This window comes from Schistocerca nitens, chromosome 9 (assembly GCF_023898315.1).
Source record: "Schistocerca nitens isolate TAMUIC-IGC-003100 chromosome 9, iqSchNite1.1, whole genome shotgun sequence".
Taxonomy (NCBI): Eukaryota; Metazoa; Arthropoda; class Insecta; order Orthoptera; family Acrididae; genus Schistocerca; species Schistocerca nitens.
Window position 1 is genome coordinate 147,510,051 of NC_064622.1, and position 17,852 is coordinate 147,527,902.

General features: G+C 54.1%; 52 non-coding genes across 52 annotated transcripts; 26 read left to right on the forward strand and 26 right to left on the reverse strand.

Moving 5' to 3' along the window:
- The first annotated feature begins 321 nt into the window (after nucleotides 1-321).
- Nucleotides 322-413, forward strand: Trnai-uau (transfer RNA isoleucine (anticodon UAU)). The gene is given in 2 exon segments: nucleotides 322-359; nucleotides 378-413. It is a non-coding gene; the product is annotated as a tRNA-Ile (tRNA).
- Nucleotides 414-524: 111 nt separating this feature from the next.
- Nucleotides 525-596, forward strand: Trnad-guc (transfer RNA aspartic acid (anticodon GUC)). Its single transcript has one exon. It is a non-coding gene; the product is annotated as a tRNA-Asp (tRNA).
- Nucleotides 597-829: 233 nt separating this feature from the next.
- Nucleotides 830-901, reverse strand: Trnam-cau (transfer RNA methionine (anticodon CAU)). Its single transcript has one exon. It is a non-coding gene; the product is annotated as a tRNA-Met (tRNA).
- A 283-nt stretch (nucleotides 902-1,184) lies between these two features.
- On the reverse strand, nucleotides 1,185-1,257 carry Trnar-acg (transfer RNA arginine (anticodon ACG)). Its single transcript has one exon. It is a non-coding gene; the product is annotated as a tRNA-Arg (tRNA).
- A 443-nt stretch (nucleotides 1,258-1,700) lies between these two features.
- Trnai-uau (transfer RNA isoleucine (anticodon UAU)) lies at nucleotides 1,701-1,792 on the forward strand. Its single transcript is given in 2 exon segments — nucleotides 1,701-1,738; nucleotides 1,757-1,792. It is a non-coding gene; the product is annotated as a tRNA-Ile (tRNA).
- Nucleotides 1,793-1,903: 111 nt separating this feature from the next.
- On the forward strand, nucleotides 1,904-1,975 carry Trnad-guc (transfer RNA aspartic acid (anticodon GUC)). The gene has a single exon. It is a non-coding gene; the product is annotated as a tRNA-Asp (tRNA).
- A 233-nt stretch (nucleotides 1,976-2,208) lies between these two features.
- On the reverse strand, nucleotides 2,209-2,280 carry Trnam-cau (transfer RNA methionine (anticodon CAU)). The gene has a single exon. It is a non-coding gene; the product is annotated as a tRNA-Met (tRNA).
- Nucleotides 2,281-2,563: 283 nt separating this feature from the next.
- Trnar-acg (transfer RNA arginine (anticodon ACG)) lies at nucleotides 2,564-2,636 on the reverse strand. Its single transcript has one exon. It is a non-coding gene; the product is annotated as a tRNA-Arg (tRNA).
- A 443-nt stretch (nucleotides 2,637-3,079) lies between these two features.
- Nucleotides 3,080-3,171, forward strand: Trnai-uau (transfer RNA isoleucine (anticodon UAU)). Its single transcript is given in 2 exon segments — nucleotides 3,080-3,117; nucleotides 3,136-3,171. It is a non-coding gene; the product is annotated as a tRNA-Ile (tRNA).
- A 111-nt stretch (nucleotides 3,172-3,282) lies between these two features.
- Trnad-guc (transfer RNA aspartic acid (anticodon GUC)) lies at nucleotides 3,283-3,354 on the forward strand. Its single transcript has one exon. It is a non-coding gene; the product is annotated as a tRNA-Asp (tRNA).
- A 233-nt stretch (nucleotides 3,355-3,587) lies between these two features.
- Nucleotides 3,588-3,659, reverse strand: Trnam-cau (transfer RNA methionine (anticodon CAU)). The gene has a single exon. It is a non-coding gene; the product is annotated as a tRNA-Met (tRNA).
- A 283-nt stretch (nucleotides 3,660-3,942) lies between these two features.
- On the reverse strand, nucleotides 3,943-4,015 carry Trnar-acg (transfer RNA arginine (anticodon ACG)). Its single transcript has one exon. It is a non-coding gene; the product is annotated as a tRNA-Arg (tRNA).
- A 443-nt stretch (nucleotides 4,016-4,458) lies between these two features.
- On the forward strand, nucleotides 4,459-4,550 carry Trnai-uau (transfer RNA isoleucine (anticodon UAU)). The gene is given in 2 exon segments: nucleotides 4,459-4,496; nucleotides 4,515-4,550. It is a non-coding gene; the product is annotated as a tRNA-Ile (tRNA).
- Nucleotides 4,551-4,661: 111 nt separating this feature from the next.
- On the forward strand, nucleotides 4,662-4,733 carry Trnad-guc (transfer RNA aspartic acid (anticodon GUC)). Its single transcript has one exon. It is a non-coding gene; the product is annotated as a tRNA-Asp (tRNA).
- Nucleotides 4,734-4,944: 211 nt separating this feature from the next.
- Nucleotides 4,945-5,016, reverse strand: Trnam-cau (transfer RNA methionine (anticodon CAU)). The gene has a single exon. It is a non-coding gene; the product is annotated as a tRNA-Met (tRNA).
- Nucleotides 5,017-5,299: 283 nt separating this feature from the next.
- Nucleotides 5,300-5,372, reverse strand: Trnar-acg (transfer RNA arginine (anticodon ACG)). The gene has a single exon. It is a non-coding gene; the product is annotated as a tRNA-Arg (tRNA).
- A 443-nt stretch (nucleotides 5,373-5,815) lies between these two features.
- On the forward strand, nucleotides 5,816-5,907 carry Trnai-uau (transfer RNA isoleucine (anticodon UAU)). The gene is given in 2 exon segments: nucleotides 5,816-5,853; nucleotides 5,872-5,907. It is a non-coding gene; the product is annotated as a tRNA-Ile (tRNA).
- A 111-nt stretch (nucleotides 5,908-6,018) lies between these two features.
- Trnad-guc (transfer RNA aspartic acid (anticodon GUC)) lies at nucleotides 6,019-6,090 on the forward strand. The gene has a single exon. It is a non-coding gene; the product is annotated as a tRNA-Asp (tRNA).
- Nucleotides 6,091-6,301: 211 nt separating this feature from the next.
- Nucleotides 6,302-6,373, reverse strand: Trnam-cau (transfer RNA methionine (anticodon CAU)). Its single transcript has one exon. It is a non-coding gene; the product is annotated as a tRNA-Met (tRNA).
- Nucleotides 6,374-6,656: 283 nt separating this feature from the next.
- On the reverse strand, nucleotides 6,657-6,729 carry Trnar-acg (transfer RNA arginine (anticodon ACG)). The gene has a single exon. It is a non-coding gene; the product is annotated as a tRNA-Arg (tRNA).
- A 443-nt stretch (nucleotides 6,730-7,172) lies between these two features.
- On the forward strand, nucleotides 7,173-7,264 carry Trnai-uau (transfer RNA isoleucine (anticodon UAU)). Its single transcript is given in 2 exon segments — nucleotides 7,173-7,210; nucleotides 7,229-7,264. It is a non-coding gene; the product is annotated as a tRNA-Ile (tRNA).
- A 111-nt stretch (nucleotides 7,265-7,375) lies between these two features.
- On the forward strand, nucleotides 7,376-7,447 carry Trnad-guc (transfer RNA aspartic acid (anticodon GUC)). The gene has a single exon. It is a non-coding gene; the product is annotated as a tRNA-Asp (tRNA).
- Nucleotides 7,448-7,680: 233 nt separating this feature from the next.
- Nucleotides 7,681-7,752, reverse strand: Trnam-cau (transfer RNA methionine (anticodon CAU)). The gene has a single exon. It is a non-coding gene; the product is annotated as a tRNA-Met (tRNA).
- Nucleotides 7,753-8,035: 283 nt separating this feature from the next.
- Trnar-acg (transfer RNA arginine (anticodon ACG)) lies at nucleotides 8,036-8,108 on the reverse strand. Its single transcript has one exon. It is a non-coding gene; the product is annotated as a tRNA-Arg (tRNA).
- A 443-nt stretch (nucleotides 8,109-8,551) lies between these two features.
- Nucleotides 8,552-8,643, forward strand: Trnai-uau (transfer RNA isoleucine (anticodon UAU)). Its single transcript is given in 2 exon segments — nucleotides 8,552-8,589; nucleotides 8,608-8,643. It is a non-coding gene; the product is annotated as a tRNA-Ile (tRNA).
- A 111-nt stretch (nucleotides 8,644-8,754) lies between these two features.
- Nucleotides 8,755-8,826, forward strand: Trnad-guc (transfer RNA aspartic acid (anticodon GUC)). Its single transcript has one exon. It is a non-coding gene; the product is annotated as a tRNA-Asp (tRNA).
- A 233-nt stretch (nucleotides 8,827-9,059) lies between these two features.
- On the reverse strand, nucleotides 9,060-9,131 carry Trnam-cau (transfer RNA methionine (anticodon CAU)). Its single transcript has one exon. It is a non-coding gene; the product is annotated as a tRNA-Met (tRNA).
- A 283-nt stretch (nucleotides 9,132-9,414) lies between these two features.
- On the reverse strand, nucleotides 9,415-9,487 carry Trnar-acg (transfer RNA arginine (anticodon ACG)). Its single transcript has one exon. It is a non-coding gene; the product is annotated as a tRNA-Arg (tRNA).
- Nucleotides 9,488-9,930: 443 nt separating this feature from the next.
- Trnai-uau (transfer RNA isoleucine (anticodon UAU)) lies at nucleotides 9,931-10,022 on the forward strand. The gene is given in 2 exon segments: nucleotides 9,931-9,968; nucleotides 9,987-10,022. It is a non-coding gene; the product is annotated as a tRNA-Ile (tRNA).
- Nucleotides 10,023-10,133: 111 nt separating this feature from the next.
- Nucleotides 10,134-10,205, forward strand: Trnad-guc (transfer RNA aspartic acid (anticodon GUC)). Its single transcript has one exon. It is a non-coding gene; the product is annotated as a tRNA-Asp (tRNA).
- Nucleotides 10,206-10,438: 233 nt separating this feature from the next.
- Trnam-cau (transfer RNA methionine (anticodon CAU)) lies at nucleotides 10,439-10,510 on the reverse strand. The gene has a single exon. It is a non-coding gene; the product is annotated as a tRNA-Met (tRNA).
- Nucleotides 10,511-10,793: 283 nt separating this feature from the next.
- Nucleotides 10,794-10,866, reverse strand: Trnar-acg (transfer RNA arginine (anticodon ACG)). Its single transcript has one exon. It is a non-coding gene; the product is annotated as a tRNA-Arg (tRNA).
- Nucleotides 10,867-11,309: 443 nt separating this feature from the next.
- Nucleotides 11,310-11,401, forward strand: Trnai-uau (transfer RNA isoleucine (anticodon UAU)). The gene is given in 2 exon segments: nucleotides 11,310-11,347; nucleotides 11,366-11,401. It is a non-coding gene; the product is annotated as a tRNA-Ile (tRNA).
- A 111-nt stretch (nucleotides 11,402-11,512) lies between these two features.
- On the forward strand, nucleotides 11,513-11,584 carry Trnad-guc (transfer RNA aspartic acid (anticodon GUC)). Its single transcript has one exon. It is a non-coding gene; the product is annotated as a tRNA-Asp (tRNA).
- A 211-nt stretch (nucleotides 11,585-11,795) lies between these two features.
- Trnam-cau (transfer RNA methionine (anticodon CAU)) lies at nucleotides 11,796-11,867 on the reverse strand. Its single transcript has one exon. It is a non-coding gene; the product is annotated as a tRNA-Met (tRNA).
- A 283-nt stretch (nucleotides 11,868-12,150) lies between these two features.
- Nucleotides 12,151-12,223, reverse strand: Trnar-acg (transfer RNA arginine (anticodon ACG)). Its single transcript has one exon. It is a non-coding gene; the product is annotated as a tRNA-Arg (tRNA).
- Nucleotides 12,224-12,666: 443 nt separating this feature from the next.
- Trnai-uau (transfer RNA isoleucine (anticodon UAU)) lies at nucleotides 12,667-12,758 on the forward strand. The gene is given in 2 exon segments: nucleotides 12,667-12,704; nucleotides 12,723-12,758. It is a non-coding gene; the product is annotated as a tRNA-Ile (tRNA).
- A 111-nt stretch (nucleotides 12,759-12,869) lies between these two features.
- On the forward strand, nucleotides 12,870-12,941 carry Trnad-guc (transfer RNA aspartic acid (anticodon GUC)). The gene has a single exon. It is a non-coding gene; the product is annotated as a tRNA-Asp (tRNA).
- Nucleotides 12,942-13,174: 233 nt separating this feature from the next.
- Trnam-cau (transfer RNA methionine (anticodon CAU)) lies at nucleotides 13,175-13,246 on the reverse strand. Its single transcript has one exon. It is a non-coding gene; the product is annotated as a tRNA-Met (tRNA).
- A 283-nt stretch (nucleotides 13,247-13,529) lies between these two features.
- On the reverse strand, nucleotides 13,530-13,602 carry Trnar-acg (transfer RNA arginine (anticodon ACG)). The gene has a single exon. It is a non-coding gene; the product is annotated as a tRNA-Arg (tRNA).
- Nucleotides 13,603-14,045: 443 nt separating this feature from the next.
- Nucleotides 14,046-14,137, forward strand: Trnai-uau (transfer RNA isoleucine (anticodon UAU)). Its single transcript is given in 2 exon segments — nucleotides 14,046-14,083; nucleotides 14,102-14,137. It is a non-coding gene; the product is annotated as a tRNA-Ile (tRNA).
- Nucleotides 14,138-14,248: 111 nt separating this feature from the next.
- Trnad-guc (transfer RNA aspartic acid (anticodon GUC)) lies at nucleotides 14,249-14,320 on the forward strand. The gene has a single exon. It is a non-coding gene; the product is annotated as a tRNA-Asp (tRNA).
- A 233-nt stretch (nucleotides 14,321-14,553) lies between these two features.
- On the reverse strand, nucleotides 14,554-14,625 carry Trnam-cau (transfer RNA methionine (anticodon CAU)). Its single transcript has one exon. It is a non-coding gene; the product is annotated as a tRNA-Met (tRNA).
- A 283-nt stretch (nucleotides 14,626-14,908) lies between these two features.
- Trnar-acg (transfer RNA arginine (anticodon ACG)) lies at nucleotides 14,909-14,981 on the reverse strand. The gene has a single exon. It is a non-coding gene; the product is annotated as a tRNA-Arg (tRNA).
- Nucleotides 14,982-15,424: 443 nt separating this feature from the next.
- On the forward strand, nucleotides 15,425-15,516 carry Trnai-uau (transfer RNA isoleucine (anticodon UAU)). Its single transcript is given in 2 exon segments — nucleotides 15,425-15,462; nucleotides 15,481-15,516. It is a non-coding gene; the product is annotated as a tRNA-Ile (tRNA).
- A 111-nt stretch (nucleotides 15,517-15,627) lies between these two features.
- Trnad-guc (transfer RNA aspartic acid (anticodon GUC)) lies at nucleotides 15,628-15,699 on the forward strand. Its single transcript has one exon. It is a non-coding gene; the product is annotated as a tRNA-Asp (tRNA).
- A 233-nt stretch (nucleotides 15,700-15,932) lies between these two features.
- On the reverse strand, nucleotides 15,933-16,004 carry Trnam-cau (transfer RNA methionine (anticodon CAU)). Its single transcript has one exon. It is a non-coding gene; the product is annotated as a tRNA-Met (tRNA).
- A 283-nt stretch (nucleotides 16,005-16,287) lies between these two features.
- Trnar-acg (transfer RNA arginine (anticodon ACG)) lies at nucleotides 16,288-16,360 on the reverse strand. The gene has a single exon. It is a non-coding gene; the product is annotated as a tRNA-Arg (tRNA).
- Nucleotides 16,361-16,803: 443 nt separating this feature from the next.
- On the forward strand, nucleotides 16,804-16,895 carry Trnai-uau (transfer RNA isoleucine (anticodon UAU)). Its single transcript is given in 2 exon segments — nucleotides 16,804-16,841; nucleotides 16,860-16,895. It is a non-coding gene; the product is annotated as a tRNA-Ile (tRNA).
- Nucleotides 16,896-17,006: 111 nt separating this feature from the next.
- On the forward strand, nucleotides 17,007-17,078 carry Trnad-guc (transfer RNA aspartic acid (anticodon GUC)). The gene has a single exon. It is a non-coding gene; the product is annotated as a tRNA-Asp (tRNA).
- A 211-nt stretch (nucleotides 17,079-17,289) lies between these two features.
- On the reverse strand, nucleotides 17,290-17,361 carry Trnam-cau (transfer RNA methionine (anticodon CAU)). The gene has a single exon. It is a non-coding gene; the product is annotated as a tRNA-Met (tRNA).
- Nucleotides 17,362-17,644: 283 nt separating this feature from the next.
- Trnar-acg (transfer RNA arginine (anticodon ACG)) lies at nucleotides 17,645-17,717 on the reverse strand. Its single transcript has one exon. It is a non-coding gene; the product is annotated as a tRNA-Arg (tRNA).
- Between the last annotated feature and the right edge of the window lie 135 nt (nucleotides 17,718-17,852).

The following is a 17,852-nucleotide window of genomic DNA, read 5'->3' on the forward strand; positions in this document are numbered from 1 at the left end:
GCAGGGAGCTGCCAAGGAAGGCATCTCTCCTCCAGCTGCTCGGCCACGGTGCGCCTGCACGGCTTAGAGCTTGCCACACATCTGCCCTCGCTGTTGGACAGGTAGCAGAAGGCAAGGCGCGCGTTTTTCTGCATTTTTTTCGGCGAGGACAAGCGGTTGATATGCTTGTAAGTGTAGCATATGAAGCAAGAATCGAATGAGGCAGTCGTAGACAGGTGCTAAATTCGCAGTATGGCCGCAGGTGACGATCTTATGACGGGTGTGCAGCCACAACAGGTTGGCAGCAAAGTGAGTATCGCTAACTGAAAGCTCTCTGCTGTAGCCCCAGTGGCGCAATTGGTTAGCGCACGGTACTTATAAGGCAGTAGCCGTGAGCAATGCCGGGGTTGTGAGTTCGAGCCTCACCTGGGGCATACTTTTATTTCGTAGCAGCTGACTCTGAAAGCATCGGGACGCGAGAGTTGAGATGTATCACCTGCTTGAGAAAGATAAGTGTGCGTGCATTATAGTCACCGATCGCGTGTTCCTCGGTAGTATAGTGGTTAGTATCCCCGCCTGTCACGCGGGAGACCGGGGTTCGATTCCCCGCCGGGGAGGTGCGATTTTTATATCGCGAAAGTTGCACGCGTGGCCCCAAAGGACATTAACGTTGCGATCAAGGAATGTAGTTACTGCAAAATCGTAAGAAAGTCTGCGTCTTAGGAAGTGTTTCTCGCATTCTTCACACGACGTCGTCGTTTCACGACTTACAGGGGTTGCTGTTGACGCTGAATCAGCTCACCCCAGGCTTAATGATCGAGCTCGAGGCACCCAAGAAAAAGAATAATTTTAGCAGAGCGTGGTTTCGATCCACGGACCTCTGGGTTATGGGCCCAGCACGCTTCCACTGCGCCACTCTGCTGCGTGGAGCCGTCCGCGCTCTTCGGTGCGTGACATGGGACACTTGGAAAGCGTTGTCTGCGTCGGTTTCCCGCGCCTACCGTTTAATTAAGTGCGTAACATCTCTCAGCTTGACTTGTCTCGACTTTGCTCGACTGACGCTACGCTGACGCTTGCACGAAGCGATATTTACCGCAATCGTCTCGAGATGCAGCTGCGAGATGCTCAGGATTAACATTGCACTCCACGAAGGTGGAGACATTCGAATCCACTGCCTAGCTACGCGCCCGCAACTAACAAAATGCCGACCCTGCCAGGATTCGAACCTGGAATCTTCTGATCCGTAGTCAGACGCGTTATCCGTTGCGCCACAGGGCCACTGTTTGCGTTTTTTACCACGAGGCGGGTGCACATCGCAAAGCAACGTGTTCTCCGTGGCTCGGCAACTGCATGTCGTCCACTGACAACGGCGGCGCGGCCACTCTGGTCTTGCGCACTCTGCAGGGAGCTGCCAAGGAAGGCATCTCTCCTCCAGCTGCTCGGCCACGGTGCGCCTGCACGGCTTAGAGCTTGCCACACATCTGCCCTCGCTGTTGGACAGGTAGCAGAAGGCAAGGCGCGCGTTTTTCTGCATTTTTTTCGGCGAGGACAAGCGGTTGATATGCTTGTAAGTGTAGCATATGAAGCAAGAATCGAATGAGGCAGTCGTAGACAGGTGCTAAATTCGCAGTATGGCCGCAGGTGACGATCTTATGACGGGTGTGCAGCCACAACAGGTTGGCAGCAAAGTGAGTATCGCTAACTGAAAGCTCTCTGCTGTAGCCCCAGTGGCGCAATTGGTTAGCGCACGGTACTTATAAGGCAGTAGCCGTGAGCAATGCCGGGGTTGTGAGTTCGAGCCTCACCTGGGGCATACTTTTATTTCGTAGCAGCTGACTCTGAAAGCATCGGGACGCGAGAGTTGAGATGTATCACCTGCTTGAGAAAGATAAGTGTGCGTGCATTATAGTCACCGATCGCGTGTTCCTCGGTAGTATAGTGGTTAGTATCCCCGCCTGTCACGCGGGAGACCGGGGTTCGATTCCCCGCCGGGGAGGTGCGATTTTTATATCGCGAAAGTTGCACGCGTGGCCCCAAAGGACATTAACGTTGCGATCAAGGAATGTAGTTACTGCAAAATCGTAAGAAAGTCTGCGTCTTAGGAAGTGTTTCTCGCATTCTTCACACGACGTCGTCGTTCCACGACTTACAGGGGTTGCTGTTGACGCTGAATCAGCTCACCCCAGGCTTAATGATCGAGCTCGAGGCACCCAAGAAAAAGAATAATTTTAGCAGAGCGTGGTTTCGATCCACGGACCTCTGGGTTATGGGCCCAGCACGCTTCCACTGCGCCACTCTGCTGCGTGGAGCCGTCCGCGCTCTTCGGTGCGTGACATGGGACACTTGGAAAGCGTTGTCTGCGTCGGTTTCCCGCGCCTACCGTTTAATTAAGTGCGTAACATCTCTCAGCTTGACTTGTCTCGACTTTGCTCGACTGACGCTACGCTGACGCTTGCACGAAGCGATATTTACCGCAATCGTCTCGAGATGCAGCTGCGAGATGCTCAGGATTAACATTGCACTCCACGAAGGTGGAGACATTCGAATCCACTGCCTAGCTACGCGCCCGCAACTAACAAAATGCCGACCCTGCCAGGATTCGAACCTGGAATCTTCTGATCCGTAGTCAGACGCGTTATCCGTTGCGCCACAGGGCCACTGTTTGCGTTTTTTACCACGAGGCGGGTGCACATCGCAAAGCAACGTGTTCTCCGTGGCTCGGCAACTGCATGTCGTCCACTGACAACGGCGGCGCGGCCACTCTGGTCTTGCGCACTCTGCAGGGAGCTGCCAAGGAAGGCATCTCTCCTCCAGCTGCTCGGCCACGGTGCGCCTGCACGGCTTAGAGCTTGCCACACATCTGCCCTCGCTGTTGGACAGGTAGCAGAAGGCAAGGCGCGCGTTTTTCTGCATTTTTTTCGGCGAGGACAAGCGGTTGATATGCTTGTAAGTGTAGCATATGAAGCAAGAATCGAATGAGGCAGTCGTAGACAGGTGCTAAATTCGCAGTATGGCCGCAGGTGACGATCTTATGACGGGTGTGCAGCCACAACAGGTTGGCAGCAAAGTGAGTATCGCTAACTGAAAGCTCTCTGCTGTAGCCCCAGTGGCGCAATTGGTTAGCGCACGGTACTTATAAGGCAGTAGCCGTGAGCAATGCCGGGGTTGTGAGTTCGAGCCTCACCTGGGGCATACTTTTATTTCGTAGCAGCTGACTCTGAAAGCATCGGGACGCGAGAGTTGAGATGTATCACCTGCTTGAGAAAGATAAGTGTGCGTGCATTATAGTCACCGATCGCGTGTTCCTCGGTAGTATAGTGGTTAGTATCCCCGCCTGTCACGCGGGAGACCGGGGTTCGATTCCCCGCCGGGGAGGTGCGATTTTTATATCGCGAAAGTTGCACGCGTGGCCCCAAAGGACATTAACGTTGCGATCAAGGAATGTAGTTACTGCAAAATCGTAAGAAAGTCTGCGTCTTAGGAAGTGTTTCTCGCATTCTTCACACGACGTCGTCGTTTCACGACTTACAGGGGTTGCTGTTGACGCTGAATCAGCTCACCCCAGGCTTAATGATCGAGCTCGAGGCACCCAAGAAAAAGAATAATTTTAGCAGAGCGTGGTTTCGATCCACGGACCTCTGGGTTATGGGCCCAGCACGCTTCCACTGCGCCACTCTGCTGCGTGGAGCCGTCCGCGCTCTTCGGTGCGTGACATGGGACACTTGGAAAGCGTTGTCTGCGTCGGTTTCCCGCGCCTACCGTTTAATTAAGTGCGTAACATCTCTCAGCTTGACTTGTCTCGACTTTGCTCGACTGACGCTACGCTGACGCTTGCACGAAGCGATATTTACCGCAATCGTCTCGAGATGCAGCTGCGAGATGCTCAGGATTAACATTGCACTCCACGAAGGTGGAGACATTCGAATCCACTGCCTAGCTACGCGCCCGCAACTAACAAAATGCCGACCCTGCCAGGATTCGAACCTGGAATCTTCTGATCCGTAGTCAGACGCGTTATCCGTTGCGCCACAGGGCCACTGTTTGCGTTTTTTACCACGAGGCGGGTGCACATCGCAAAGCAACGTGTTCTCCGTGGCTCGGCAACTGCATGTCGTCCACTGACAACGGCGGCGCGGCCACTCTGGTCTTGCGCACTCTGCAGGGAGCTGCCAAGGAAGGCATCTCTCCTCCAGCTGCTCGGCCACGGTGCGCCTGCACGGCTTAGAGCTTGCCACACATCTGCCCTCGCTGTTGGACAGGTAGCAGAAGGCAAGGCGCGCGTTTTTCCGCATTTTTTTCGGCGAGGACAAGCGGTTGATATGCTTGTAAGTGTAGCATATGAAGCAAGAATCGAATGAGGCAGTCGTAGACAGGTGCTAAATTCGCAGTATGGCCGCAGGTGACGATCTTATGACGGGTGTGCAGCCACAACAGGTTGGCAGCAAAGTGAGTATCGCTAACTGAAAGCTCTCTGCTGTAGCCCCAGTGGCGCAATTGGTTAGCGCACGGTACTTATAAGGCAGTAGCCGTGAGCAATGCCGGGGTTGTGAGTTCGAGCCTCACCTGGGGCATACTTTTATTTCGTAGCAGCTGACTCTGAAAGCATCGGGACGCGAGAGTTGAGATGTATCACCTGCTTGAGAAAGATAAGAGTGCGTGCATTATAGTCACCGATCGCGTGTTCCTCGGTAGTATAGTGGTTAGTATCCTCGCCTGTCACGCGGGAGACCGGGGTTCGATTCCCCGCCGGGGAGGTGCGATTTTTATATCGCGAAAGTTGCACGCGTGGCCCCAAAGGACATTAACGTTGCGATCAAGGAATGTAGTTACTGCAAAATCGTAAGAAAGTCTGCGTCTTAGGAAGTGTTTCTCGCATCACGACTTACAGGGGTTGCTGTTGACGCTGAATCAGCTCACCCCAGGCTTAATGATCGAGCTCGAGGCACCCAAGAAAAAGAATAATTTTAGCAGAGCGTGGTTTCGATCCACGGACCTCTGGGTTATGGGCCCAGCACGCTTCCACTGCGCCACTCTGCTGCGTGGAGCCGTCCGCGCTCTTCGGTGCGTGACATGGGACACTTGGAAAGCGTTGTCTGCGTCGGTTTCCCGCGCCTACCGTTTAATTAAGTGCGTAACATCTCTCAGCTTGACTTGTCTCGACTTTGCTCGACTGACGCTACGCTGACGCTTGCACGAAGCGATATTTACCGCAATCGTCTCGAGATGCAGCTGCGAGATGCTCAGGATTAACATTGCACTCCACGAAGGTGGAGACATTCGAATCCACTGCCTAGCTACGCGCCCGCAACTAACAAAATGCCGACCCTGCCAGGATTCGAACCTGGAATCTTCTGATCCGTAGTCAGACGCGTTATCCGTTGCGCCACAGGGCCACTGTTTGCGTTTTTTACCACGAGGCGGGTGCACATCGCAAAGCAACGTGTTCTCCGTGGCTCGGCAACTGCATGTCGTCCACTGACAACGGCGGCGCGGCCACTCTGGTCTTGCGCACTCTGCAGGGAGCTGCCAAGGAAGGCATCTCTCCTCCAGCTGCTCGGCCACGGTGCGCCTGCACGGCTTAGAGCTTGCCACACATCTGCCCTCGCTGTTGGACAGGTAGCAGAAGGCAAGGCGCGCGTTTTTCTGCATTTTTTTCGGCGAGGACAAGCGGTTGATATGCTTGTAAGTGTAGCATATGAAGCAAGAATCGAATGAGGCAGTCGTAGACAGGTGCTAAATTCGCAGTATGGCCGCAGGTGACGATCTTATGACGGGTGTGCAGCCACAACAGGTTGGCAGCAAAGTGAGTATCGCTAACTGAAAGCTCTCTGCTGTAGCCCCAGTGGCGCAATTGGTTAGCGCACGGTACTTATAAGGCAGTAGCCGTGAGCAATGCCGGGGTTGTGAGTTCGAGCCTCACCTGGGGCATACTTTTATTTCGTAGCAGCTGACTCTGAAAGCATCGGGACGCGAGAGTTGAGATGTATCACCTGCTTGAGAAAGATAAGAGTGCGTGCATTATAGTCACCGATCGCGTGTTCCTCGGTAGTATAGTGGTTAGTATCCTCGCCTGTCACGCGGGAGACCGGGGTTCGATTCCCCGCCGGGGAGGTGCGATTTTTATATCGCGAAAGTTGCACGCGTGGCCCCAAAGGACATTAACGTTGCGATCAAGGAATGTAGTTACTGCAAAATCGTAAGAAAGTCTGCGTCTTAGGAAGTGTTTCTCGCATCACGACTTACAGGGGTTGCTGTTGACGCTGAATCAGCTCACCCCAGGCTTAATGATCGAGCTCGAGGCACCCAAGAAAAAGAATAATTTTAGCAGAGCGTGGTTTCGATCCACGGACCTCTGGGTTATGGGCCCAGCACGCTTCCACTGCGCCACTCTGCTGCGTGGAGCCGTCCGCGCTCTTCGGTGCGTGACATGGGACACTTGGAAAGCGTTGTCTGCGTCGGTTTCCCGCGCCTACCGTTTAATTAAGTGCGTAACATCTCTCAGCTTGACTTGTCTCGACTTTGCTCGACTGACGCTACGCTGACGCTTGCACGAAGCGATATTTACCGCAATCGTCTCGAGATGCAGCTGCGAGATGCTCAGGATTAACATTGCACTCCACGAAGGTGGAGACATTCGAATCCACTGCCTAGCTACGCGCCCGCAACTAACAAAATGCCGACCCTGCCAGGATTCGAACCTGGAATCTTCTGATCCGTAGTCAGACGCGTTATCCGTTGCGCCACAGGGCCACTGTTTGCGTTTTTTACCACGAGGCGGGTGCACATCGCAAAGCAACGTGTTCTCCGTGGCTCGGCAACTGCATGTCGTCCACTGACAACGGCGGCGCGGCCACTCTGGTCTTGCGCACTCTGCAGGGAGCTGCCAAGGAAGGCATCTCTCCTCCAGCTGCTCGGCCACGGTGCGCCTGCACGGCTTAGAGCTTGCCACACATCTGCCCTCGCTGTTGGACAGGTAGCAGAAGGCAAGGCGCGCGTTTTTCTGCATTTTTTTCGGCGAGGACAAGCGGTTGATATGCTTGTAAGTGTAGCATATGAAGCAAGAATCGAATGAGGCAGTCGTAGACAGGTGCTAAATTCGCAGTATGGCCGCAGGTGACGATCTTATGACGGGTGTGCAGCCACAACAGGTTGGCAGCAAAGTGAGTATCGCTAACTGAAAGCTCTCTGCTGTAGCCCCAGTGGCGCAATTGGTTAGCGCACGGTACTTATAAGGCAGTAGCCGTGAGCAATGCCGGGGTTGTGAGTTCGAGCCTCACCTGGGGCATACTTTTATTTCGTAGCAGCTGACTCTGAAAGCATCGGGACGCGAGAGTTGAGATGTATCACCTGCTTGAGAAAGATAAGTGTGCGTGCATTATAGTCACCGATCGCGTGTTCCTCGGTAGTATAGTGGTTAGTATCCCCGCCTGTCACGCGGGAGACCGGGGTTCGATTCCCCGCCGGGGAGGTGCGATTTTTATATCGCGAAAGTTGCACGCGTGGCCCCAAAGGACATTAACGTTGCGATCAAGGAATGTAGTTACTGCAAAATCGTAAGAAAGTCTGCGTCTTAGGAAGTGTTTCTCGCATTCTTCACACGACGTCGTCGTTCCACGACTTACAGGGGTTGCTGTTGACGCTGAATCAGCTCACCCCAGGCTTAATGATCGAGCTCGAGGCACCCAAGAAAAAGAATAATTTTAGCAGAGCGTGGTTTCGATCCACGGACCTCTGGGTTATGGGCCCAGCACGCTTCCACTGCGCCACTCTGCTGCGTGGAGCCGTCCGCGCTCTTCGGTGCGTGACATGGGACACTTGGAAAGCGTTGTCTGCGTCGGTTTCCCGCGCCTACCGTTTAATTAAGTGCGTAACATCTCTCAGCTTGACTTGTCTCGACTTTGCTCGACTGACGCTACGCTGACGCTTGCACGAAGCGATATTTACCGCAATCGTCTCGAGATGCAGCTGCGAGATGCTCAGGATTAACATTGCACTCCACGAAGGTGGAGACATTCGAATCCACTGCCTAGCTACGCGCCCGCAACTAACAAAATGCCGACCCTGCCAGGATTCGAACCTGGAATCTTCTGATCCGTAGTCAGACGCGTTATCCGTTGCGCCACAGGGCCACTGTTTGCGGTTTTTACCACGAGGCGGGTGCACATCGCAAAGCAACGTGTTCTCCGTGGCTCGGCAACTGCATGTCGTCCACTGACAACGGCGGCGCGGCCACTCTGGTCTTGCGCACTCTGCAGGGAGCTGCCAAGGAAGGCATCTCTCCTCCAGCTGCTCGGCCACGGTGCGCCTGCACGGCTTAGAGCTTGCCACACATCTGCCCTCGCTGTTGGACAGGTAGCAGAAGGCAAGGCGCGCGTTTTTCTGCATTTTTTTCGGCGAGGACAAGCGGTTGATATGCTTGTAAGTGTAGCATATGAAGCAAGAATCGAATGAGGCAGTCGTAGACAGGTGCTAAATTCGCAGTATGGCCGCAGGTGACGATCTTATGACGGGTGTGCAGCCACAACAGGTTGGCAGCAAAGTGAGTATCGCTAACTGAAAGCTCTCTGCTGTAGCCCCAGTGGCGCAATTGGTTAGCGCACGGTACTTATAAGGCAGTAGCCGTGAGCAATGCCGGGGTTGTGAGTTCGAGCCTCACCTGGGGCATACTTTTATTTCGTAGCAGCTGACTCTGAAAGCATCGGGACGCGAGAGTTGAGATGTATCACCTGCTTGAGAAAGATAAGTGTGCGTGCATTATAGTCACCGATCGCGTGTTCCTCGGTAGTATAGTGGTTAGTATCCCCGCCTGTCACGCGGGAGACCGGGGTTCGATTCCCCGCCGGGGAGGTGCGATTTTTATATCGCGAAAGTTGCACGCGTGGCCCCAAAGGACATTAACGTTGCGATCAAGGAATGTAGTTACTGCAAAATCGTAAGAAAGTCTGCGTCTTAGGAAGTGTTTCTCGCATTCTTCACACGACGTCGTCGTTCCACGACTTACAGGGGTTGCTGTTGACGCTGAATCAGCTCACCCCAGGCTTAATGATCGAGCTCGAGGCACCCAAGAAAAAGAATAATTTTAGCAGAGCGTGGTTTCGATCCACGGACCTCTGGGTTATGGGCCCAGCACGCTTCCACTGCGCCACTCTGCTGCGTGGAGCCGTCCGCGCTCTTCGGTGCGTGACATGGGACACTTGGAAAGCGTTGTCTGCGTCGGTTTCCCGCGCCTACCGTTTAATTAAGTGCGTAACATCTCTCAGCTTGACTTGTCTCGACTTTGCTCGACTGACGCTACGCTGACGCTTGCACGAAGCGATATTTACCGCAATCGTCTCGAGATGCAGCTGCGAGATGCTCAGGATTAACATTGCACTCCACGAAGGTGGAGACATTCGAATCCACTGCCTAGCTACGCGCCCGCAACTAACAAAATGCCGACCCTGCCAGGATTCGAACCTGGAATCTTCTGATCCGTAGTCAGACGCGTTATCCGTTGCGCCACAGGGCCACTGTTTGCGTTTTTTACCACGAGGCGGGTGCACATCGCAAAGCAACGTGTTCTCCGTGGCTCGGCAACTGCATGTCGTCCACTGACAACGGCGGCGCGGCCACTCTGGTCTTGCGCACTCTGCAGGGAGCTGCCAAGGAAGGCATCTCTCCTCCAGCTGCTCGGCCACGGTGCGCCTGCACGGCTTAGAGCTTGCCACACATCTGCCCTCGCTGTTGGACAGGTAGCAGAAGGCAAGGCGCGCGTTTTTCTGCATTTTTTTCGGCGAGGACAAGCGGTTGATATGCTTGTAAGTGTAGCATATGAAGCAAGAATCGAATGAGGCAGTCGTAGACAGGTGCTAAATTCGCAGTATGGCCGCAGGTGACGATCTTATGACGGGTGTGCAGCCACAACAGGTTGGCAGCAAAGTGAGTATCGCTAACTGAAAGCTCTCTGCTGTAGCCCCAGTGGCGCAATTGGTTAGCGCACGGTACTTATAAGGCAGTAGCCGTGAGCAATGCCGGGGTTGTGAGTTCGAGCCTCACCTGGGGCATACTTTTATTTCGTAGCAGCTGACTCTGAAAGCATCGGGACGCGAGAGTTGAGATGTATCACCTGCTTGAGAAAGATAAGTGTGCGTGCATTATAGTCACCGATCGCGTGTTCCTCGGTAGTATAGTGGTTAGTATCCCCGCCTGTCACGCGGGAGACCGGGGTTCGATTCCCCGCCGGGGAGGTGCGATTTTTATATCGCGAAAGTTGCACGCGTGGCCCCAAAGGACATTAACGTTGCGATCAAGGAATGTAGTTACTGCAAAATCGTAAGAAAGTCTGCGTCTTAGGAAGTGTTTCTCGCATTCTTCACACGACGTCGTCGTTCCACGACTTACAGGGGTTGCTGTTGACGCTGAATCAGCTCACCCCAGGCTTAATGATCGAGCTCGAGGCACCCAAGAAAAAGAATAATTTTAGCAGAGCGTGGTTTCGATCCACGGACCTCTGGGTTATGGGCCCAGCACGCTTCCACTGCGCCACTCTGCTGCGTGGAGCCGTCCGCGCTCTTCGGTGCGTGACATGGGACACTTGGAAAGCGTTGTCTGCGTCGGTTTCCCGCGCCTACCGTTTAATTAAGTGCGTAACATCTCTCAGCTTGACTTGTCTCGACTTTGCTCGACTGACGCTACGCTGACGCTTGCACGAAGCGATATTTACCGCAATCGTCTCGAGATGCAGCTGCGAGATGCTCAGGATTAACATTGCACTCCACGAAGGTGGAGACATTCGAATCCACTGCCTAGCTACGCGCCCGCAACTAACAAAATGCCGACCCTGCCAGGATTCGAACCTGGAATCTTCTGATCCGTAGTCAGACGCGTTATCCGTTGCGCCACAGGGCCACTGTTTGCGTTTTTTACCACGAGGCGGGTGCACATCGCAAAGCAACGTGTTCTCCGTGGCTCGGCAACTGCATGTCGTCCACTGACAACGGCGGCGCGGCCACTCTGGTCTTGCGCACTCTGCAGGGAGCTGCCAAGGAAGGCATCTCTCCTCCAGCTGCTCGGCCACGGTGCGCCTGCACGGCTTAGAGCTTGCCACACATCTGCCCTCGCTGTTGGACAGGTAGCAGAAGGCAAGGCGCGCGTTTTTCTGCATTTTTTTCGGCGAGGACAAGCGGTTGATATGCTTGTAAGTGTAGCATATGAAGCAAGAATCGAATGAGGCAGTCGTAGACAGGTGCTAAATTCGCAGTATGGCCGCAGGTGACGATCTTATGACGGGTGTGCAGCCACAACAGGTTGGCAGCAAAGTGAGTATCGCTAACTGAAAGCTCTCTGCTGTAGCCCCAGTGGCGCAATTGGTTAGCGCACGGTACTTATAAGGCAGTAGCCGTGAGCAATGCCGGGGTTGTGAGTTCGAGCCTCACCTGGGGCATACTTTTATTTCGTAGCAGCTGACTCTGAAAGCATCGGGACGCGAGAGTTGAGATGTATCACCTGCTTGAGAAAGATAAGAGTGCGTGCATTATAGTCACCGATCGCGTGTTCCTCGGTAGTATAGTGGTTAGTATCCTCGCCTGTCACGCGGGAGACCGGGGTTCGATTCCCCGCCGGGGAGGTGCGATTTTTATATCGCGAAAGTTGCACGCGTGGCCCCAAAGGACATTAACGTTGCGATCAAGGAATGTAGTTACTGCAAAATCGTAAGAAAGTCTGCGTCTTAGGAAGTGTTTCTCGCATCACGACTTACAGGGGTTGCTGTTGACGCTGAATCAGCTCACCCCAGGCTTAATGATCGAGCTCGAGGCACCCAAGAAAAAGAATAATTTTAGCAGAGCGTGGTTTCGATCCACGGACCTCTGGGTTATGGGCCCAGCACGCTTCCACTGCGCCACTCTGCTGCGTGGAGCCGTCCGCGCTCTTCGGTGCGTGACATGGGACACTTGGAAAGCGTTGTCTGCGTCGGTTTCCCGCGCCTACCGTTTAATTAAGTGCGTAACATCTCTCAGCTTGACTTGTCTCGACTTTGCTCGACTGACGCTACGCTGACGCTTGCACGAAGCGATATTTACCGCAATCGTCTCGAGATGCAGCTGCGAGATGCTCAGGATTAACATTGCACTCCACGAAGGTGGAGACATTCGAATCCACTGCCTAGCTACGCGCCCGCAACTAACAAAATGCCGACCCTGCCAGGATTCGAACCTGGAATCTTCTGATCCGTAGTCAGACGCGTTATCCGTTGCGCCACAGGGCCACTGTTTGCGTTTTTTACCACGAGGCGGGTGCACATCGCAAAGCAACGTGTTCTCCGTGGCTCGGCAACTGCATGTCGTCCACTGACAACGGCGGCGCGGCCACTCTGGTCTTGCGCACTCTGCAGGGAGCTGCCAAGGAAGGCATCTCTCCTCCAGCTGCTCGGCCACGGTGCGCCTGCACGGCTTAGAGCTTGCCACACATCTGCCCTCGCTGTTGGACAGGTAGCAGAAGGCAAGGCGCGCGTTTTTCTGCATTTTTTTCGGCGAGGACAAGCGGTTGATATGCTTGTAAGTGTAGCATATGAAGCAAGAATCGAATGAGGCAGTCGTAGACAGGTGCTAAATTCGCAGTATGGCCGCAGGTGACGATCTTATGACGGGTGTGCAGCCACAACAGGTTGGCAGCAAAGTGAGTATCGCTAACTGAAAGCTCTCTGCTGTAGCCCCAGTGGCGCAATTGGTTAGCGCACGGTACTTATAAGGCAGTAGCCGTGAGCAATGCCGGGGTTGTGAGTTCGAGCCTCACCTGGGGCATACTTTTATTTCGTAGCAGCTGACTCTGAAAGCATCGGGACGCGAGAGTTGAGATGTATCACCTGCTTGAGAAAGATAAGTGTGCGTGCATTATAGTCACCGATCGCGTGTTCCTCGGTAGTATAGTGGTTAGTATCCCCGCCTGTCACGCGGGAGACCGGGGTTCGATTCCCCGCCGGGGAGGTGCGATTTTTATATCGCGAAAGTTGCACGCGTGGCCCCAAAGGACATTAACGTTGCGATCAAGGAATGTAGTTACTGCAAAATCGTAAGAAAGTCTGCGTCTTAGGAAGTGTTTCTCGCATTCTTCACACGACGTCGTCGTTCCACGACTTACAGGGGTTGCTGTTGACGCTGAATCAGCTCACCCCAGGCTTAATGATCGAGCTCGAGGCACCCAAGAAAAAGAATAATTTTAGCAGAGCGTGGTTTCGATCCACGGACCTCTGGGTTATGGGCCCAGCACGCTTCCACTGCGCCACTCTGCTGCGTGGAGCCGTCCGCGCTCTTCGGTGCGTGACATGGGACACTTGGAAAGCGTTGTCTGCGTCGGTTTCCCGCGCCTACCGTTTAATTAAGTGCGTAACATCTCTCAGCTTGACTTGTCTCGACTTTGCTCGACTGACGCTACGCTGACGCTTGCACGAAGCGATATTTACCGCAATCGTCTCGAGATGCAGCTGCGAGATGCTCAGGATTAACATTGCACTCCACGAAGGTGGAGACATTCGAATCCACTGCCTAGCTACGCGCCCGCAACTAACAAAATGCCGACCCTGCCAGGATTCGAACCTGGAATCTTCTGATCCGTAGTCAGACGCGTTATCCGTTGCGCCACAGGGCCACTGTTTGCGTTTTTTACCACGAGGCGGGTGCACATCGCAAAGCAACGTGTTCTCCGTGGCTCGGCAACTGCATGTCGTCCACTGACAACGGCGGCGCGGCCACTCTGGTCTTGCGCACTCTGCAGGGAGCTGCCAAGGAAGGCATCTCTCCTCCAGCTGCTCGGCCACGGTGCGCCTGCACGGCTTAGAGCTTGCCACACATCTGCCCTCGCTGTTGGACAGGTAGCAGAAGGCAAGGCGCGCGTTTTTCTGCATTTTTTTCGGCGAGGACAAGCGGTTGATATGCTTGTAAGTGTAGCATATGAAGCAAGAATCGAATGAGGCAGTCGTAGACAGGTGCTAAATTCGCAGTATGGCCGCAGGTGACGATCTTATGACGGGTGTGCAGCCACAACAGGTTGGCAGCAAAGTGAGTATCGCTAACTGAAAGCTCTCTGCTGTAGCCCCAGTGGCGCAATTGGTTAGCGCACGGTACTTATAAGGCAGTAGCCGTGAGCAATGCCGGGGTTGTGAGTTCGAGCCTCACCTGGGGCATACTTTTATTTCGTAGCAGCTGACTCTGAAAGCATCGGGACGCGAGAGTTGAGATGTATCACCTGCTTGAGAAAGATAAGTGTGCGTGCATTATAGTCACCGATCGCGTGTTCCTCGGTAGTATAGTGGTTAGTATCCCCGCCTGTCACGCGGGAGACCGGGGTTCGATTCCCCGCCGGGGAGGTGCGATTTTTATATCGCGAAAGTTGCACGCGTGGCCCCAAAGGACATTAACGTTGCGATCAAGGAATGTAGTTACTGCAAAATCGTAAGAAAGTCTGCGTCTTAGGAAGTGTTTCTCGCATTCTTCACACGACGTCGTCGTTCCACGACTTACAGGGGTTGCTGTTGACGCTGAATCAGCTCACCCCAGGCTTAATGATCGAGCTCGAGGCACCCAAGAAAAAGAATAATTTTAGCAGAGCGTGGTTTCGATCCACGGACCTCTGGGTTATGGGCCCAGCACGCTTCCACTGCGCCACTCTGCTGCGTGGAGCCGTCCGCGCTCTTCGGTGCGTGACATGGGACACTTGGAAAGCGTTGTCTGCGTCGGTTTCCCGCGCCTACCGTTTAATTAAGTGCGTAACATCTCTCAGCTTGACTTGTCTCGACTTTGCTCGACTGACGCTACGCTGACGCTTGCACGAAGCGATATTTACCGCAATCGTCTCGAGATGCAGCTGCGAGATGCTCAGGATTAACATTGCACTCCACGAAGGTGGAGACATTCGAATCCACTGCCTAGCTACGCGCCCGCAACTAACAAAATGCCGACCCTGCCAGGATTCGAACCTGGAATCTTCTGATCCGTAGTCAGACGCGTTATCCGTTGCGCCACAGGGCCACTGTTTGCGTTTTTTACCACGAGGCGGGTGCACATCGCAAAGCAACGTGTTCTCCGTGGCTCGGCAACTGCATGTCGTCCACTGACAACGGCGGCGCGGCCACTCTGGTCTTGCGCACTCTGCAGGGAGCTGCCAAGGAAGGCATCTCTCCTCCAGCTGCTCGGCCACGGTGCGCCTGCACGGCTTAGAGCTTGCCACACATCTGCCCTCGCTGTTGGACAGGTAGCAGAAGGCAAGGCGCGCGTTTTTCTGCATTTTTTTCGGCGAGGACAAGCGGTTGATATGCTTGTAAGTGTAGCATATGAAGCAAGAATCGAATGAGGCAGTCGTAGACAGGTGCTAAATTCGCAGTATGGCCGCAGGTGACGATCTTATGACGGGTGTGCAGCCACAACAGGTTGGCAGCAAAGTGAGTATCGCTAACTGAAAGCTCTCTGCTGTAGCCCCAGTGGCGCAATTGGTTAGCGCACGGTACTTATAAGGCAGTAGCCGTGAGCAATGCCGGGGTTGTGAGTTCGAGCCTCACCTGGGGCATACTTTTATTTCGTAGCAGCTGACTCTGAAAGCATCGGGACGCGAGAGTTGAGATGTATCACCTGCTTGAGAAAGATAAGTGTGCGTGCATTATAGTCACCGATCGCGTGTTCCTCGGTAGTATAGTGGTTAGTATCCCCGCCTGTCACGCGGGAGACCGGGGTTCGATTCCCCGCCGGGGAGGTGCGATTTTTATATCGCGAAAGTTGCACGCGTGGCCCCAAAGGACATTAACGTTGCGATCAAGGAATGTAGTTACTGCAAAATCGTAAGAAAGTCTGCGTCTTAGGAAGTGTTTCTCGCATTCTTCACACGACGTCGTCGTTTCACGACTTACAGGGGTTGCTGTTGACGCTGAATCAGCTCACCCCAGGCTTAATGATCGAGCTCGAGGCACCCAAGAAAAAGAATAATTTTAGCAGAGCGTGGTTTCGATCCACGGACCTCTGGGTTATGGGCCCAGCACGCTTCCACTGCGCCACTCTGCTGCGTGGAGCCGTCCGCGCTCTTCGGTGCGTGACATGGGACACTTGGAAAGCGTTGTCTGCGTCGGTTTCCCGCGCCTACCGTTTAATTAAGTGCGTAACATCTCTCAGCTTGACTTGTCTCGACTTTGCTCGACTGACGCTACGCTGACGCTTGCACGAAGCGATATTTACCGCAATCGTCTCGAGATGCAGCTGCGAGATGCTCAGGATTAACATTGCACTCCACGAAGGTGGAGACATTCGAATCCACTGCCTAGCTACGCGCCCGCAACTAACAAAATGCCGACCCTGCCAGGATTCGAACCTGGAATCTTCTGATCCGTAGTCAGACGCGTTATCCGTTGCGCCACAGGGCCACTGTTTGCGTTTTTTACCACGAGGCGGGTGCACATCGCAAAGCAACGTGTTCTCCGTGGCTCGGCAACTGCATGTCGTCCACTGACAACGGCGGCGCGGCCACTCTGGTCTTGCGCACTCTGCAGGGAGCTGCCAAGGAAGGCATCTCTCCTCCAGCTGCTCGGCCACGGTGCGCCTGCACGGCTTAGAGCTTGCCACACATCTGCCCTCGCTGTTGGACAGGTAGCAGAAGGCAAGGCGCGCGTTTTTCTGCATTTTTTTCGGCGAGGACAAGCGGTTGATATGCTTGTAAGTGTAGCATATGAAGCAAGAATCGAATGAGGCAGTCGTAGACAGGTGCTAAATTCGCAGTATGGCCGCAGGTGACGATCTTATGACGGGTGTGCAGCCACAACAGGTTGGCAGCAAAGTGAGTATCGCTAACTGAAAGCTCTCTGCTGTAGCCCCAGTGGCGCAATTGGTTAGCGCACGGTACTTATAAGGCAGTAGCCGTGAGCAATGCCGGGGTTGTGAGTTCGAGCCTCACCTGGGGCATACTTTTATTTCGTAGCAGCTGACTCTGAAAGCATCGGGACGCGAGAGTTGAGATGTATCACCTGCTTGAGAAAGATAAGAGTGCGTGCATTATAGTCACCGATCGCGTGTTCCTCGGTAGTATAGTGGTTAGTATCCTCGCCTGTCACGCGGGAGACCGGGGTTCGATTCCCCGCCGGGGAGGTGCGATTTTTATATCGCGAAAGTTGCACGCGTGGCCCCAAAGGACATTAACGTTGCGATCAAGGAATGTAGTTACTGCAAAATCGTAAGAAAGTCTGCGTCTTAGGAAGTGTTTCTCGCATCACGACTTACAGGGGTTGCTGTTGACGCTGAATCAGCTCACCCCAGGCTTAATGATCGAGCTCGAGGCACCCAAGAAAAAGAATAATTTTAGCAGAGCGTGGTTTCGATCCACGGACCTCTGGGTTATGGGCCCAGCACGCTTCCACTGCGCCACTCTGCTGCGTGGAGCCGTCCGCGCTCTTCGGTGCGTGACATGGGACACTTGGAAAGCGTTGTCTGCGTCGGTTTCCCGCGCCTACCGTTTAATTAAGTGCGTAACATCTCTCAGCTTGACTTGTCTCGACTTTGCTCGACTGACGCTACGCTGACGCTTGCACGAAGCGATATTTACCGCAATCGTCTCGAGATGCAGCTGCGAGATGCTCAGGATTAACATTGCACTCCACGAAGGTGGAGACATTCGAATCCACTGCCTAGCTACGCGCCCGCAACTAACAAAATGCCGACCCTGCCAGGATTCGAACCTGGAATCTTCTGATCCGTAGTCAGACGCGTTATCCGTTGCGCCACAGGGCCACTGTTTGCGTTTTTTACCACGAGGCGGGTGCACATCGCAAAGCAACGTGTTCTCCGTGGCTCGGCAACTGCATGTCGTCCACTGACAACGGCGGCGCGGCCACTCTGGTCTTGCGCACTCTGCAGGGAGCTGCC